This window comes from Heterocephalus glaber, unplaced genomic scaffold (assembly GCF_053883595.1).
Source record: "Heterocephalus glaber isolate CG9 unplaced genomic scaffold, H.glaber_assembly_v1.0 deba00001606, whole genome shotgun sequence".
In the NCBI taxonomy this organism is placed as follows: Eukaryota; Metazoa; Chordata; class Mammalia; order Rodentia; family Bathyergidae; genus Heterocephalus; species Heterocephalus glaber.
Genome location: NW_028258377.1, coordinates 29,694,358 through 29,705,281, shown reverse-complemented (window position 1 = coordinate 29,705,281; position 10,924 = coordinate 29,694,358).

Sequence of the window (10,924 nt, the reverse complement as noted above, 5' to 3'; positions counted from 1 at the left end):
GTACCTTTGATGTACTAGCAGAAAATAATTTCCACCCTAGAATCCTGCACCCAGTGAAAGACAAACTAACCCTACGAGAATTTGTCACCAAGAGATTCTCACTACAGAAATGTGTTGCCATGCTTCAGGCACAAAGATCTGAAATGCAAGAAAATTTGTGGGACATAAAAAATAACAAGTATGGGTAAATAAAATAAGCATCGACTGTACAAAATAGTAATGAGAGTTTCTAGTGGGGAAAAAGAGGATTGACTAAAGTAGTACACAAAAAAGTATTTGCATTCAAAGAGGGAAAGTGGAAAAGAGATAATGATTCTTGTGTGTGGGTTCCTTGGGTCCCTTGTTTGTCTGGGAAAGGGTGAAAGCTCTGATTATGTGTAGACTGGGATAAATTAATTACAGAGGTTGGAATTTCTAAGGTATGTTCCTTGCTAGAGTTGCCATAGCAATGTGCCCCAAACTGGAGGGCTTAGACAACAACCAAACTGTATTCTCTCACAGGTGTGAAGGTTAGAAGCCCCACATCAAGGTGTCAGCAGGGCCATGCTCTCTCTGCAAGGTCTGGGGAAGAAAGCATCCTGGCCATTTCTCACCTAGGCAGCCTCAGGCACTCCTTGGCTTGTGGCAGCATCGCCCAATCTGTGACCATTGTCCTGTATGTCTCTGACTTCTCTTCTCACAAGAACACCAGTCATGTTGGATTAGATCCCACCCTAAAGGCCTCATCTTAATTTAATTATATCTGCAAGATCCTATTATCAAATCAGGCCATTGCCAGTACTAGGGTGCAGGGTTGAGAAGTTAGGACTTTCATATGTCTTTGGGGAGGGCACGGTTCAGTCCATAATATGAATAACAACAAAAATTGTAGAACTAGAATACATTTTTCTGAACTAGTAAAGGAAATTAACTGAATAATTGTGAATGTTGAAGATTAAAGATACTATTGACAGCAAATTCAACAAGAACAGTATAAGAAAGTTAGTCTTACCGGCTGGGGATTTAGCTCAGTGGTCCCGATGCCTGGCTCATAAGAAAGTTAGTCTTATGGACATAGGTTTTTAAAAACTAAACACCATATTAACAAACTGACTTTGCAATATACATAAAAGGGCAATATCTCATGAACAAGTAGAGTTGATCCTTTGACTTTAAGTACATGTAACATAATGAAAATCAGGTGATGTAATTTGCCATATTAATAGATTAAAAGAGAAAAGTCACTCTGGGAGGCTGAAGCAGGAGGACTGCAAGTTCAAGCCCAGACAAGGCAACTTAGTAACTTAGTGAGCACCTGTCTCAAAATAAAAACTAACGGTCCGAGGATTTAGCTTAGTGGTTCCGCTGCCTGCCTCACAGGTGCAAGGTCCCAAGTTTGATCCCTGGTACCAATAAATAAATACATACATACATACATCATACATACATACATACTAAAAGGGCTGGAGATGGAGCTCAGCACAGAGGCCCTGAGTTCAATTCCCAGTATTTGAAAGCAGGAGAGGGAGAGAAAGAGAGAAATGTTGTCATCATCGTGGTAGATGCAGGAAAAAGAAGCAGCTAATGTAGACAAGAGCCAGGCATGGTGGTGCATGCCTGTAATCCCAGCACTCAGAAGGCTGAATCAGGAGGATTGCTAGAGTTCAAGTCCAGCCTGGACTACAAAGTGAGTTCAAGTTCTGCCTGAGCTACATAGCAAGACCTTGCCTAAAAAAAACAAAAATTAAAAATGTACACGATAATAGTACCTACCTCACAAGGTTGTCATGGAGATAAATGAATATATATATAATGAATATATGTCAGCATAAAAGCAATCAGTAATGTTATCTATTATCACTATTTATAAACTCAGGCTTTTCACACACATCATAAAATACATCTAAATAACCAAACGTGTTGATGATGCTCAACCTCATTAGAATTTAGACAAATACAAAATAAAACCAGAATAAGATATTATTTTTCCTATTAAATAGGCAAAAGTTTAAAACCCTGACAATTACAAGGGCTGCCTAATCACATAGGACCTCTCATTTACTGCTAATGAGTACAACCCCTTTGAAAAGCAGCTTGGCGTTATTTACAAAATTTTTTACTGTATAATCTGGAAATTCCATTCCTATGTATACACTCTACAGAAATGCACATTTAACCACCTAACAAGACAGGGATAAAGCCCTCTTGATCATAAAGACTAATCCTATCAATACATTGCTAACTTCAACTTTCTAGAATTTTGTTTAGAATTCTTGTATTCTTATTCATGAAGGAAATCAGTCTGTAGTTTTCTTTTCTCATGTGGTTTTTGCCTGGCTTTGGAAGGAGGGTAAAGGAAGCTTAATAAACTTAGTTCAGAAGTTTTCCCTCCTCCTCATTTTGGGAAGAAAAGTTTGTGAAGGATTGGTGTTATTTCTTCTTTAATTATTCACTAGAATTTACCAATAAAGTAATTTGGTTCTGGGCTATTCTCTATGGAAATATTTTTAATTGCTAAGTTAATTTCTTCACTTTTTTTGTTAGGGAGTACACTGTGTATATAACAGGTTTAGCAACAAGTGTTGAAGTCTTGTACTCTCCAAACAGACTCTATTCTTTCATTTTTTAATTGTGATAAAATTATACAACATAAAATTTACCTACCATCCTAACCATTTTAAGTGTGCTGTTCAATAGTATTAAGTACATTCACATTGTTGTCCTACCAGTCTCCACAATTTTTTTCTTCTTGCAAAACTGAAACTGTACCTCTAAACAACAAATAACTTCCAGTTTCTCCCTACTGTAGCCTATGGCAACCACCATTCTACTTTCTGTGTCTATGAATTCCAGTACTCTAAGCACCATTCAGTCTTTCTTTTTGTGACTGACTTAATGTCCTGCAGTTCATCCATGTTACAGTATGCTCAGAAGTTCTTTTGCAAGGCTGAATGACATTTCACTGCATGTACCAATTTGTTTATCCATTCATTTGTCACAGAACACTTGGGTTGCTTCTACCTTAGGGCTATTGTAAATAATGCCGTTATGACATGAGCATCCAATTTTCTTATTTCTTATAGAGTTATCCATTTTTCTATTTATTCCTCAGTTTCAGTAATTTACATCTTTCTAGCAACATGTCATCTAGGTTGCTTAATTTGTTGGTGTAGTTATTAATAATACTCTCATGTAATTCTGTTAGTTTCCATAGGGTTGGTAGTGATGCCTATTCTTTCTTTCTCGATTTCTAAAGTTTTTGTTTCTTCTATTATTTGTCATATTTGCTAAGAAGATGTTGGTTTTAAAAATATTTTCAAAGAAGCAACATTTCTTTTCATTGATTTTTCTCTATAGAATAGACAAGTCTATTTCAGTGATTTCTGCTCTAATCTTTTTTATTTTCCTCCTGTTTATAGTTTCTTAAGGAAAAATTTAAGTTATTCATTGTAGACTTTTATTATTTTCCAATACAAGCATTTAAAGCAAAAAAAAAAAACCTTCTATGTGCTTATTTAATTCATCCCATAATATGATGTGCTGCATTTCATCCTCATTTAGTTAAAATATATTTTAATTTCACTTGTCATTTCTTGACTCATGGGTTATCTGGGAGTATGTTGTCTCCCAAATACTATATTTGAGATTTACTCAGAAATCTTAATATTATGAATTATTAAGTTAATCATGCCATAGTGATAGAATAAAGTTTGTTGACTTTAATATTTTAAAATGTATTAAGATCACTATATGATCTATCTTGGAGAATATTCCACACTAACTTGAAAAGAATATGTATTCTGCATTCAATGGAGTTTTGTCCTATAAATGTTAATAAATCAATATGATTGATAGTTTATTTAACTCTTCTTCTATATATTCTTGATTTTCTGTCTAGTTGTCCCATCAATTATTAAATGTGAGATACTGAAATCTACAGCTATGATTGTTGTCTACTTCTTTTAATTTTGTTAGATTGTTTTATGTATTTTGAGGTTCTATTATTTGGTGCTTATAGATAGATAATTGTTTTATCTTCCTGATGTGTTGATTCTCTTATCATTATGTACATTTTTGGTAATATTTATTATTTTAAAGATTATTTAGTCTGATATTAAAGTAACCATTCCCACTTTCTTCTTGTCACCATTTGCATGACTGATCTCTTCTTTTTAACTTGTTTGTGCCTTTGAATCTGAGATAGATCTGTTGTAGATAGTGTATTATTGGCTCTTGCTTTTTCATCCAGCCTGACAATCTCTCCTTTCAGAGAAGAATGTTTACTCCAGTCATGTTTAATGTAGTAATTGATAATGTTTGAATTTATGGTTGCCATTTTATGTGTTTTCTATTTCTCTCATGTATTTTCTCTGCTCTTCTTTATTGCTTCCTTTTGTGTTAAATAAACATTTTTAGTATGTCACTTTAATTGCTGTTTTTTTATTATATCTTAATTAGATATTTTCTTGGTGATTATATTAAGAATTACAATATGCATTTCAATTTATCACAATCCACTTCAGAATACTACTAGCTTAATTCTCGTAAAAATGTAGAATCATTGTGCCAATATATCTCCTTTTTTTCCTCCTTTCCTTAGTACTATTATTGTCATGTATGTCTATATATGTTATAAAGTCTGTAAAAGTAGTGTTATAAGTGTTGATTTATATCTTCTAAAGAAATTAAGAAAAAGATTAGAAAAATACATTTCTAGAATCTTTTATCTTTCATCATATATTTACCATTTCTGACACTCTTTGCTTACTCTTTTGAATTAAGGTTATCACTGGTGCACTTTCTTGCAGCCCGACAGACCTCTTTTTGTAAGACATGCTTGCTGGAATGTGTGCTTTCTGTCTTTCCTTATTTATAGAACATCTTTACTTTGTATTCACTTTTGAAGAATAATATTGTTTGATATATGATTATACATTTGTAGTTATTTTCTTTCAACATTTCAACTTTGTCATTTTACTGCTTTCTGGCCCTAATTCTTTCTGATAAGTCAAATATTAATAACATTTTTGTTTCTGTGTTGTTTTTCTAGATGGTTTTGAGATGTTTCTGTCTGAATTTGTCTTTCAACAGGTTGATTCTGATGTATTTAAAGAGGATATTTTTGAGTTTATTCAATTTGGGGTTCTGTGAGTTTCTTGAATCTGTATATTAATAGGTATTCATCAAATTGAGAAGACTTGATTGTTCTTTCTTCAGATTTTTTTTTACTCTATTATTTTCTCAGGAGGTCCATCTGAGATTCCCATTACACATATTGGTACATTTGATGTTATCCCATGGATCTCTATGTATTGTCCATTTTCTTTAATCTTCACTTTCTGCATTTTTCAGATTGGATAATTTTTAATTCATCTATTTTCTAGTTTAGTTATTCTTTTTTCTATCATTTCAAAACCACTTCTGAGTCCCTCCAGGGGGCTTTTCATTTCAGTTGTTATTCTTTTCAACTTAGAATTTCCATTTGTTTTAAAAATTTTTATTATTTCATTTTAAATTTTTGAGACAGGGTCTCACTAAGTTATCCATGCAGGCCTCCAACTTATGATCCTTCTGCCTCAGCCTTTCCAATAGCAGTGATTAGAGGTGTGTACCACCATGGCCATCTTAATTTTTAATCTCTTTCTTGAGATTCTCTATATTCATTCAATCATTGTCATCATACTTTTCTTTAATGATTTCAATTTTTTCTTTAATTTTTTCAACATATTTGTAATACGTGCTTTGAAGTTTTATCCCCCAAATCCAATATCCGGGCACATTTAGAAATAGTTCCTATAGACAACTTCTTTGAGTTGTCATGCTTCCTTGAGTATAATCATGCTTTTGATTTTTTACAAATTTCATGATTTTGTATTAAAAACTGATGGTAGCAACTCTGGACTGTGACTTTTCTTCTGAGGATTGTTTTTTCCTTACCTATTTTTTAAATTAAGTTACTTGACTGGGCTGAAGTCTGTATTTTTCACAGTGTGTGGTTGCAGATGATTTTGCTCAGTTTGTTTCTATTTCTAAGTATGGCTTCTTAGGGATTGTCCTCTATCTGCATAGCGTAGGAGTTTAGGCAAAGATTGGTCAAGAATAATGTTCAAACACCTCAAGCTAGTAAGACTTCCAGTCTTTGCTGATGAATCTGTTTTGAACTGGGGAGCACAGGGAGCTCAGGATATTTCCAACTGGCCCCAGCTATTATATTTTGCCAAGTGCTCTTCTGTTTCAACTGTGGATGTGTGGGGGTTCCATTACGCAAGCATGCATAGTGTCCTGGGACCAATCTGGTTTCTACTTCACCTGAATGAAGTCTCCAGTTTTCTTAGTTATTTTTCTTGTTCCCGGGACAAAACACCCAACACCCACATGGTTTTTTTTTTGGTACCGGGGATCGAACTCGGGTCCTTGCGCTTGCGCAGCAGGCGGCGAAACCACTGAGCTAAATCCCCGGCCCCCAACGTCCACATGTTAAAGGAGGAAAGATTTATTACAGCTCACTGTTTGTAGAGGGTTCAGTCCATAGTTAGCTGGCTCCAAGGCAGGGGAGCATGGTACAGGGGCATCACAGAGGAGAAACAGCAGGCAGGAGGCACAAAGTACCAGCAGCAAGCCTGCCTTCCCTCTCTTCCTTTATATTTCATCCAGGCTATAAGCCTATTGATTGGTGCCACCCACACTTAGGGGGCTTCCATTATCCACACCTAGAATTATGCTAATTCCAATCAGTGGGCTAATTGAGTATCCCACGCCCCTAATTCCAGTATCACACCCTTCATCCACATTCACACATGCTAGATCCAGCCACCTCCCAAAACCCCCAATTATGACCATATGAGGTTTGGGGGGCTGCATCTAGATACAAGCTGTCTTAGTTACTTTTCTTATTGCTGAGACAAAATTCCCAACATCCAAGAGGAATGGTTTATTATGGCTCACAGTAGAGGTTTCCATTCATAGTTGGCTGGCTCCAAGGCAGGGAGGCATGGCAAAGGAGAAACAGTTCAAGGCAGGCAGAAGGCAGCAAGGCAACAAGCCATGAAGTAGTGAAGTCACAAGCAACAAGTGACAGCAACAGCCCTCTTTCTGTCCCTTATATTCTATGCAGGCCACACACCCTTAGGGCAGTTAGCACTCACACCCAGGGTGGGCCTTCCCATTATCCACACCAAGAATTATGCCAAACCAATCAGTGGACTAATTTAGTAATCACACACCCTTAATCCCAGCATCACACACACTAGGCCCAGGCACCTCTGAAAAGTCCCACCTATGACCCCATAAGAACTTGAGGGGACATCTACACACAAGCCATAATACCAATCAACCCAAGACATGTGGAGAATTAACCCTTTATGGCTATCTCATATCTGGACACCTCTGGCAGCCAGTGAGTCCATTGCGTGTATCAAATAGGACCGTAATCTCAGGCCAGTGGAGCTGTTGGCTTTCCCTGTCACCAAGATTTCCATTTTAATCAACACTTTTCCAAATCAAAAAGCCTATTCTGGCAGCAGCAGCAACAAGTGGTTTTCATGACTTTGCCCTCCTGGCTTAAGTGCCATCATAGAACCAGGGGTGAGGGAAAGGATGGGAACATCTCAGGCAACAATAACACAGATTCATGCTGCTCTTACCCAAAATTCAGGAAATTTTATCAATTTGTAACACATTTTTGGCCAATTTCTAAAACAATGAAGAGATTGTTTTTGCAGTTTTGATCAGGTTAATAGTTGCTTTTTTGAGGATGTGATTGATGAATCTTTTCATCCCATCACACTGGAAGTCTGAAAGTTGAAACCATAATCTCAAGTGAAATTATTAAGGTGCAGAAAAGTACATATGATATAGTTTCATTTATACCTACTTCTAAGTACATAAAAACCCAAACAGTATGATTGAGGGATGTGTATATACACATTAATACTATGAAGAAAAATAAGCAAATTATTCTGTCACAAATGAAGATAGTAGTTGCCTCTAGGAGAAGCAGGTGTCATGGCTAGAAATGGATAAAGTGTAAGGACAATTTCTGGGATGCTAGTACTATTTGTTGCCTTGGGTGGTGATTAAAAAATATTCAGCTTAGAGCCATTTTATATATTTTTTTCTTTTATATACAATATATATATTTCTACATATGCATTATATATTATAATAAAAAGTTCTGTAAACATACTACATAATTTATTTAATAAATATTTATTGACCAACTCTAGTATAAAAGGCACACTTCTAGACAACAATTATATAAAGTAATAAAAAGTCAGAGAAGTTCTCATGGAAACTATAGCTTAGTGAAGAGACAGATAAATAGTGACTGGCTCCAAAGAGTAATTTCAGATTGCAATGAAGAGTATGAGAAACAGTGGTAGAGGGCCAGGGATTTAGCTCAGTGGCATTGCGCCTGCCTCGCAAGTGTGAGGTCCTGAGTTCGATCCCCAGTACCAAAACAAACAAACAAAAAGAAACAGAGTGGTGGACAGTGGAGGAACTGGGGGTCAGCTTTTTAACTTCATTGGTCAAGCAGGTCTCTGAGGAGATGAGACTTGGCTGAAAAGTGAAGAGCAAAGAGGAATCAGCTGTATAAAAATCTGGGCACGTGCATCTCAGGGAGAGAAAATTACAAGTTCAGATCTCAAAAGAGTAGAGAGAAGGGGAGAGTGGTGCTGGAGATTTGCAAGCTGACCTCAAACATCTGAAGGATTTGCTTCAGATAAACTCAAGGATCAGCAGATAAAAGTCATAGAGCCTGAATTATCCTCAAGGAAAGCAAGGCTAACAACCATCAGAACTTGTCAAGAGTCAACTTAAAGAGTCAAGATAGTTCATGTCTCTGGAAGCAACTGTCACTCCCTTGAAAAGGCTAATGAACATGTGTTTTATTCCCCTTCTCTCTTCCTTGGGTAACATTCACCAGTTTTCCTTATGTTAGTCAACTTTCTAGTAATATATCAATAACTGAGACAGTCAGCATATAAAAGATAAAAGACTTCTTTTGGATCACAGTTTTGGAGAATCCAGTCCATCGTTGATTGGCCCCATTGCTGCTCACCCTGTGGTAAGCCAGAACATAGTGGGGGACTCATGGTGGAGCAAAGTGGCTCACCTTATGGTGGGGGAATGAACAAGAGAAAGGAAGAGACAGAGGTCTCACTGTTCTTGAGGGCAAATCCCCAGTGACTGGAGGGTCTCTCTTGAGGACCCGTCTCTTTGAGTTCCACCACCTTCCAATAATGCCACACTGAGATCTAGGTTTTTAACATATGGGCCTTTGGAGGACATTTCAGATCCAAATTGAAGCACCTTTCCCCTACTATAACAGCTTTGCCTTAAACGATGACTCTAGCTCAAGGTGGTCATATCATAACCCAACACTGTCCAAATGGACTTTCTGCCCCAAGACCCTCCTCCCCACAGTAAGGAAGTCAATGCAAAGCTAATGCCTCATAATAGTTGTTTCAGTGGCAGTCTTACAATTTCTATGTAGAAGAAGATTGAAGTGGCAACCTTATTGAAGTGGCAGCCTGGTGAAGAACAGGATTTGGGGCACCAGGTTAAACTGCCCATGCATGACATTTTGCCTACTGGCAAGAAATCTCAACTTCCTACACAAAGTAACTGGGGTGGAGTCAGAGAGTATGAGGCTCCTTGGATGCCCACCTTAGAGTCACCACTCTGTGACATTACCAATCAACACCTATCACTCAGATTCCCAGAGCCTCTGATTCCTGAGCCTTCCTAGCATGGTTCTTTCGGTTGATTTTATTCTAGAGGCCACCCTTCCGACATAAATGCCCTTTTTGGTGTAACTTGCCTAGAGCTGGTTTCTGTTCCTTACACCATAAAGGCTGATATGGTGGGGCACTGGGCACTAGATGAGGTGATGGGGTCTTTAATGTTGGTATCAGTGCTGTGATTCTACGATAAGCATAAGTACAATTCGGTCTCTCTCCCAGGAACCAGTAGATATAGATGTGCTGGAAGGACAAGACGTGGTTCAGTATCTTAAGCAGACACTTCAGCTCTGACACTTGAAAACAATGAAATATGAAATAATTTGCAGCCCTAGCAATGTAGTTCTGCAAACAAGCTCAGAGCACACGTATGGTGACATTCAAAAGGCCTTGAAAGGGGACTCTGCCAACAATGCCATCATCTGCTAAGGCTGATGTCAACACATAATAAAGAACCAGAGCAAATGGCAGCCAGGAATCTGTAACAGGAAAGAGAATAACGCAATCATAAACACTGATCAGCATCGGGAGCAAATGAGGCTCAAGGAAACCTGAGAAATTCTTCAGAAAATCTCAAGTGAGCTTATCACCAGAAAACAACCATGCTTCACATTTAATTCCCACTTGTGTATGTAGTATATCTCTGAAATATTTTATGTGTTCACCTTGTTTGAATCTTGGCACTGTTATGGTAATGAAAACTGGGGAAAATAGGGGGTTCTATTCTGAAGTGTGTGTTTAGTATTGTTCTACAGAGTTTAATAGAGAAAAAAGTTTGTCTTGATTTATAATCAACCTTTTTCACAAAGATTTCTTCTGTAGGGAACTCTCTCTAGGCAGTGTTTGCAGAAAACAGTGTTTCCCACTACACACAATGCATTCTGTTTGTTGAACAGTGAAATGAACCTCTCAGCTCCTGAGCTTCTAATGGGAAATTAAATCACCTCATGGAGAAAAGAAAATTATGAAAAAATAACTTTTATAATACAGGAGATCATTGATGTATTGATCTTTAGGAATTTCCTGATTTCTTTACCTTGTAATCCTTTTCCTTAATGGCAACACAGGCATTAAGAAAACACGCATATTTGATGGAAATCCATTGTCTTCTGCTTTTTAAATTATTTAATAACCTTGGGTAGCTAAGAAATTGTCTCTGCTTGGATAAAATCCCCGATGCTAATTGTGGCCAGCAAATTAGT